We start from the raw sequence: 7,880 nt of genomic DNA, 5'->3' as shown, positions 1-7,880 counted from the left end.
GAGAGGTTGAGGCTTGCGGAGGGAGGGAGGGAGGGAGGGAGAGAGAGACAGAGAAGTGAGGCTTGAGAGAGAGAGAGAGAGAGAGAGAGAGGTGTTGAGGCTTGCGGGAGAGATGGATGGGCCGAGGATTATATTGCAGGACACTAACCTCTTGGATGATGAAGCCAAGTGGGTGATGAAGATGAAGAAGAGGACCAACTAGCGCAAAATTTGAGGTCTTTAATTCATTTGTGTATCGTCTATTTATGTATGAATTGTTGATTTCTTTTGGCATGTAATAAAATGTTGAATTATTGTTTATTTTGTATGGTCGAATTGTTGAATTGGACGTGCATGAATTTACATGGATATGAGTTTCACAGTGTGGTTGTACAAGAGGGCCGACGGCAAATAAGGACCTGCCCGACGCTGTCCGCAAGCTTGTCCAGGTGTATAGGGACTTGGATTAGGCAACTCCGATTGTAGATGCTCTAAGGATTGCACTAGCCGTTAGTCAGTCTGTGCAATCCGCCTTGAATGATAGCGATGGAAAAGTTTAATGAAAAATATGAAGATGCGATTTGTTGTATCATGTGTTTTCTAGACAACGGATTTTTTTTAAGTGGGAATATTCTTTATTGCAAGGTGATCATCCTAGTATGAGTATCAACAATCTGATGGATCTTCCATCCATCCCACATATACCTTATTTTTAGCTAATTTGGCTAAATCAAGGGTAGTACAATTAGTCTCTCTAGGAGCATTGCTAAAAAATAATACGCGAGAAATCACACGCAAGGTGATATATATCATCAAAACTATCATTGATAAACCGAAAGAGCGACCTCCGTTCTTCATTGTCCGTATCACCTTGATGTTGTCGAAGTTCACCTCTGCGATTACACTCGACTGTGGCTGCCAAATTGAGACCAAATTGTAAGGCTAGTGCCTTGATCATAAGCGCATCTTCACACCAATCAATTTCCCGTTTCCTGCCGCGACGAATCCGCCTTTCGAGTCTCTGATGACAGCGCCATACGAGTCTTTGAGTAAGTCTGAGTCAAAAGCCCCATCCTAATTTAGCTTCACATAGTTGCTCCTTGGTCTTTTTCCAGCCATGTCGCTTAATCGTTGCCTTTGCATCACTCGGCATAGTATAGTCAGCAACCAAATCTATGATTGCCATTGCTATGAACTTAGGTTCCTATACCTGATAACTTAGGTACAAAAAGTGCAGTAACTTTTTGACCCAGGGGAAAAAGATGTTGAAAACATACAACAATAATTTCTGTGTAAATAGCATAGTAATATATCCATCACTTTTCATGATAAATTATATACAAACACCATGGTAACTTTTGACCGAAGGACGAGTTGTTCACCAATAAATTCTCTGGTAACATCTTGTAAATAGCATGTTAATATACCCACCGCTGTTTCTGATGAACTATGTATAGGCACCATGGTAAGTTTTGAAGAAGGGGGGGGGGGGGTTGCTGAAAACATACCCCTAATAATAGGTTGGTAATATATGCACTATAGACCTAATAACTCAGGTACAAACACCGTCATTACTTTTTAACCCGGGAAAAAAATTTGTAGAATACATGCCCCTGTAACTTCCATGTAAATAACATGGTAATATCGATTCACAGACTTGACTTACGCGCGAACACCATGATAACTTTTGACCGGGGCAAAAATATGTTCAAAACATACCCACGACAAATTTGTTATAAATAGCATGGTAACATACGCACAACAGAGCTGATAACTCATGCACAAATGCCATGGTAACTTTGACCCGAAGCGGGGTCTAAAAATATATCTCCGTTAATTTTTAAACATATTTTGAAATGCCAAAATATTCCAAACAAAAATTTAGCAGGTACATCTCGATACTGTACATACTCACAAAGTCGTTTCGCGAAAAATCGACAAGTTATGTGTTATGTGTAAAAAGACAAAATCCGGTGCTAAAAAATGCTTTTCACAAGACATCATTTTGTCTTTTTACACAAGCCAAAAAAAAATGTCGGTTTTCTCCAAAACTTGACGTACACACATATAATGTCGAGATGTATTGCTGAATTTTTGTTTGGAACCTTTTCACACTTTGAAATTTTTTTTCTGGTGGCAGGAGCGCGCGTTCCCAGGAGCACCAACGGATTTCCTGCCGATGGTCCAGAGTTTTTTCTTTTAACATTGATGGTCCAGAGTTTTTTTTTTGAAACTTCGGCCTCTTTATTAGATCAAATAACCGTTACATCATCCACCATAGATGCCGGTGGTCCAGAGTTAAAAAGACAAAATTTAGTGTTAAAAAGTTCCCAGAAGCACCAATAGGCTGAATAATAGGTGAGCTGATGGCTAAACGTGCCGATGGGCCTGCCCGTTTAATAATAGTGCCATCGGCCCGGCACTATTATTAATAGTGCCATCAGCACGCGTGACGGCCCGGCACGCCCCGTGTACTAAGCCTGCCGTGCCTGCCCGGCCCATTTGGCCACGCCTGCAACCAGCAGCGTCCGCCTGCACGCCCGCTAGCGCCGCCCCAGTCCCCACGCCCCTTTCCCCTCCGGCCCTCCCCTCACACAGAGCTCAAACAAAATACCCACGCGCAAACACACACACACACACACACACGCCATGGCGACCTTGCTGTCGATCCACGAGAAGGCCACCGCCGTCGTCGACCTTTACGTGCCCATCCGTCACTCCGCCCACGCGGAGCGCGACGCGGCCACCGCCGACGACGACCTCCGCGCCGTGCGCGACCTCCGCGCCGCAGCGGTCGAGAGCCCCTCCCTCCAGGGCCCGCTCTCCCTCGACCAGCGCCGCGACGCGCTCCTGGCGTACGCCCGCGCGCTCGCCGTCGTGGCATCTCGCTTCCTCATCTCCCCCGACCGCGAGCACGTCCGGACCTTCTCCTTCACCTGGCACGACGCCTTCAACATGAACCAGAAGGTGTGCCTGCCCTCTGTTCATCTCGAGAGGGCCGCCGTGCTCTTCAACCTCGGCGCCGTCTACTCGCAGATCGCGCTCGCTGCAGATCTCAACACCGACATCGGGATCAAGAGCGCGTGCGGCGCGTTCGAGAGCGCCGCGGGAGCGTTCGCGGAGAGTGGGCTCGCTGCTAAGGCCGTCGCCGCCGGGGCCATCACCGTCGATGTGACGCCCGAGTGCACGGGCATGTTGGAGAAGCTCATGCTGGGGCAGGCGCAAGAGTGCTTGCTGGAGAAGTTCATAGCTGGGGGGAAACCGCCCGAGCTATGCTCCAAGGTGGCCCGCCAGGTACGTAGCTACTTGTGTCTCATTAATTGTCTCACTTTATTCATGTGTCTAATTAGAAATAGCATGATATGGAGTTTAGGTTGTTTTGCACTCTTCTGCATGATGACAGTGTGATTACCAGCCATAAGTGAATCTGAAAAGCACTCTGTAGTTTAGGTAATTTGCAAGTGTTGATGTTGTAGTTTAGGAATTGTTCTTTCAACGTGATTGCCAGCAATGATTGAAAGGGCAGGAACAATTATCTATTTTCTTTCAAACTCATGATATGAATCGCAAATTATTTATGTGACTGAAACTGTGAAAGAACGATCTACCTTCCTCTGAAACTCATGATATGACTTGCACATTGTGAAATTATATACCACATGGTCTTGTGATGTGTTATTGTTTACTGTAGAAATGTGAAATGTTATATGTGTCAATTATTCTGAATAGTTCTTGCACAGGACACCATAAGCTATAAGTGAATTTGAAATAGCATGCTGTATTTTGGGGAATTTGTCTAATGAAGTGTTAAAATTTAAAAATATTGGGTGTTGCTATGCTGAACACCAAGTCAACGTAGTATGTTTATTGTGATATTATGATGAACCTGATAACTTGTATGGTGATTAAGAAATTTAGTTATCCTCTGCCTCATATTTGCAGTAGCGATTAGTCCTGCTAGATTTGCTTATTTTGCTAAACTGACATGATTGCTGCTTTTACAGTTAGCTAAATGCATTTGTTCATTAATTACATTTCTTAGCAATCGTGTGACTTCGAGGTCAAATGTGTCATCTGCTTCATTTGGTTATTGTGTTTTCAGTTGGGCATATTCTATGAAGAAGCTTACCGAGCTCTATGTGCACCTCCTCTTAGTCAGCACTTTGACAAGACATGGATTTCTCATATCCAGATGAAGGCTGCTCAATTCCATGCAGATGCATGCTATAGGTGTTCACTGGATCTGCATCAGGCAGAGGAAATTTCTGAAGAAATTGTGCGCCTACAGATTGGAATGAACGCCTTGGCTGATGCCAAGAAAACAGCTAAGGGAGTTGCTGCCCCACTTTTGCATTCTGTGTATAAGCTGGAGAGTAACATGAAAACCAACTTGGAGAGGGCCATGAGGGAGAACAATAGTATGTATCTGTTGCAGATTCCAGATGTGGGTTCTTTGGGAGCTCTCCCTGCAGCTTGTCTTGTCAAATCCACTTCTCTGGCGATGCAGAGAAGCTCCAGCAGTCTAGTGAGATCTCTGGAGTTAGGCTAAAGGAAATGGATCCATCTGGTGTTCTTCCATCACTGGAAGGCAATGTCAGCTTATCTGTAGATCTGAAAGCAGGTGGTGAGGAGAACTAGGCTGTAGCCTAGTGGCAAGGGAGCGCAGTGGCGTCTCCAGCAACCAGGGTTCGAGCCACCTCGGGGACGAATTTCTGGTTTCTCACAAGGGATGCTTTCTCCTATATCAATAAACCATGGGTGCTAGTGCCCATGAGTTTCATCTGAAAGCAGGTGGTGAGGCTGTACAGATAAGGGGTAGTCCTTCTGGCCTGGAAGCCGAAATGCAGCTTAGGGATTTGAATAGGGTCAGTGAAGACTTGCTTGTTCAGACTGAGGAGGTGCTACAGAAGGAGGCATGTCAAGATGCTCAATTTTGGACGCAAGTTGGTGCCTTATCTACAGATGATTACATGTGCAGGCTGATTCAATTGGCATCCCCATTAGTGCCCTCATCCATATTGGATGTACCTAATGATATCCTGTTGGTTATTGCTGACCTTGTTAGGCCCCCCTACCAGCTAGAGAGGATGCGGCTGGTTTGCAAGGCATGGAGAAACTTTCTTGAAAGTAGACTGGGGCCTTATCTTGTCATCTCCTGTGCAAACCCTACACACCTTGATCAAGTTCATCTTCTTCAGCTTCCGGAGGCTCCAGCTGCTGCTGCTGCCATGGTACCAATGCTTGCGAGGTCCTTTGATCCCATCCTTCCGCCGGTAGGGACAGCTTGTTGGGGTTCTGCTCAAGGTTTGATTGCGATGGTACATGGTGAACCATATGAGAGAATAATATTCTTACACTGCATTCATTGTGGTGAAAGGATGCCGCTTCCACCCTATGCAGCGGAAATGATACCGAGGGGTATTTTCTTTAGAGCTGCTGCTCTCCATGATCACCTTGTGATTTCATGGGTTCATCAGATTGATCAGCCCCATCTTTTGAATGATGCTATCGATTGGAATGACATTGAAGCTGGGAATTAGTGGTTCCCGTGCATCGGGTATGAGCCCTTTGGGGCATCATCTGTTGCCTTCTTACCCAATGTGCTCATGGGCGTCGTTGTAGAACAGGGATTCATTGTGCTTGATGAGGTTGGCAGGCCAGTTCAAGACTTGGAGGCATTGATTATGGTTCAAATACCACCAGTACACAACTCTCTGGTACCATGGGAGGAAAACCACAGGCACATCTTTGTCTGCGAGGGGAGGTTGTACCTCTGCCTTCTCTTTGATAAATATGCTGGTACAGTTCAAGAATGTAACGCCCTCGATGCGGCTATAGCTCCCACGTGTCGAGGCATGACTTAGAGACATAACCGCATTGAAAGCAATGTCGCAAGTCAGACAATCATTACAACATCCCATGTAATATATAATAAAAGGGGGAGATATATAGTTGGCTTACTCTCGCCACGTCACATCAGAGTACATAAATAACATGCATCATACAAACACTCATGGCCCGACTACGGCGCCAAAATGGAAAATAACCCAACATGCGACAAGGTCCCAATCAAACCCCAACTAGGCACCACTATTGATCATCAGGAAAAGACACGTAGTAACGCTGAGAGTCCTCGTCGAACTCCCACTTGAGCTCGTACTCGTCACCTGGAGCGAAATCATCTGGACCTGCATCTGGAATTATAGTATCTGTGAGCCACCGGGACTCAGCAATCTCGCACCCTCGCGATCAGGACTATTTAATCTTATAGGATTGGGTAAGGCAAATATAAGTGGAGCTGCAGCAAGCGACTAGCATATATGGTGGCTAACTTATTCGCAAAAGAGAGCGAGAAGATGAGGCAAAGCACGAGCGAGAAGGTAGAAAGCAACCTGCGCAAACATTGCTCCAACACCGTGTCCACTTTCAGGACCCCGCCGAGAAGAGGCCATCACGGCAACACACTCAGTTGATTCATTTTAATTAATTAAGGTTCAAGTTATCTACAACCGGACATTAACAAATTCCCATCTGCCCATAACCGCGGGCACGGCTTTTGAAAGTTCAATCCCTGCAGGGGAGTCCCAACTTAGCCCATGACAAGCTCTCACGGTCAACGAAGGAATAGACCTCCTCCCAAGACATTCCGATCAGACTCGGTATCTTGGTAATTCAAGACACTTTGACAGGTTAAAACAAGACCAGCAACACCGCCCGAATGTGCCGACAAATCCCGATAGGAGCTGCACATATCTCTTTCTCAGGGCACACTCAGATGAGCGCTCCATACAACTAAAACCAAACCCCGAGTTTCCCCGAGGGGGCGCTGCACAGGACTCTAGTTTGGACCAACACTCAGAGGAGCACTGGCCCGGGGGGGTTTAAAATAAGATGACCCGCGGGCTCCGGAAACCCGAGGGAAAAGAGGCTAGGTGGCAAATGGTAAGACCAAGGTTGGGCATTGCTGGACAAGTTTTAATCAAGGCGAAAAATCAAGGGGTTCCCATTATAACCCAACCGCGTAAAGAACGCAAAATCCAGGAACATAACACCGATATGACGGAAACTAGGGCGGCAAGAGTGGAACAAAACACTAGGCGAGAGGCCGAGCCTTCCACCCTTTACCAAGTATATAGATGCGTTAAGATAACATAGCAATATAATGATATCCCAACAAGTAAATAAAAGATGTTCCAACAAGGAACGGCCTCCAATCTTCACCTGCAACTAGCAACACTATAAGAGGGGCTGAGCAAAGCGGTAACATAGCCAATCAACAGTTTGCTAGGACAAGGTGGGTTAGAGGTTTGACATGGCAATTAGGAGGCTGACAAGCAAAAGGTAGGCATCGTAGCATTGGCATAGCAAAAGAGCGAGCAAACTAGCATAGCAAAGATAATAGTGATTTCGAGGGTATGATCATCTTGCCTGCACAGTTGTCAGAGTTGACTGGATCCTCACAAGCGAACTCAACGGGCTCCTTGTTAGCGAACTCGTCTCCCGGCTCTACCCAACAAGACAAACAAGCAACAAGGATACAATCAACCACGTGCAAGACCAAGCAATACGATGAAATGATGATATGCTATGCGGGATGCGACGCGGGATGCAAAATGCAAGATATGACAGGAAATGCATGAACCTGGGCTCAACTTGGAATTCCAAGGGTGCCACTGGAAAGATGAGATGAAATCGCTTGAAAACGATATAAAGAACGCCGGAATCGGAGTTACGGTTTGGAAATGGCAAGCGTTTTAAGAATGACACCGGTCTGCAATTTACAGCAAGTAGGCATCTAAATGCAACGAGATGAACATGCTACAGCCACCAAACATGACAACAAAATACATGGCAGAGATGCACACAATATTCTTAACAAAAGACTAGCACTGAGCCTCGGT

The 7,880-nt window shown here is 46.0% G+C and overlaps 1 pseudogene; it reads left to right on the top strand.

Moving 5' to 3' along the window:
* The first annotated feature begins 2,545 nt into the window (after positions 1 to 2,545).
* Positions 2,546 to 4,617, top strand: LOC119353043 (annotated as a pseudogene).
* Positions 4,618 to 7,880: the final 3,263 nt, after the last annotated feature.

The sequence above is a fragment of the Triticum dicoccoides genome, chromosome 1A (genome assembly GCF_002162155.2).
Source record: "Triticum dicoccoides isolate Atlit2015 ecotype Zavitan chromosome 1A, WEW_v2.0, whole genome shotgun sequence".
NCBI lineage: Eukaryota > Viridiplantae > Streptophyta > Magnoliopsida > Poales > Poaceae > Triticum > Triticum dicoccoides.
Note: the sequence above shows the minus strand (reverse complement) of the source record. Positions and strands in the feature narration are given on the sequence as shown.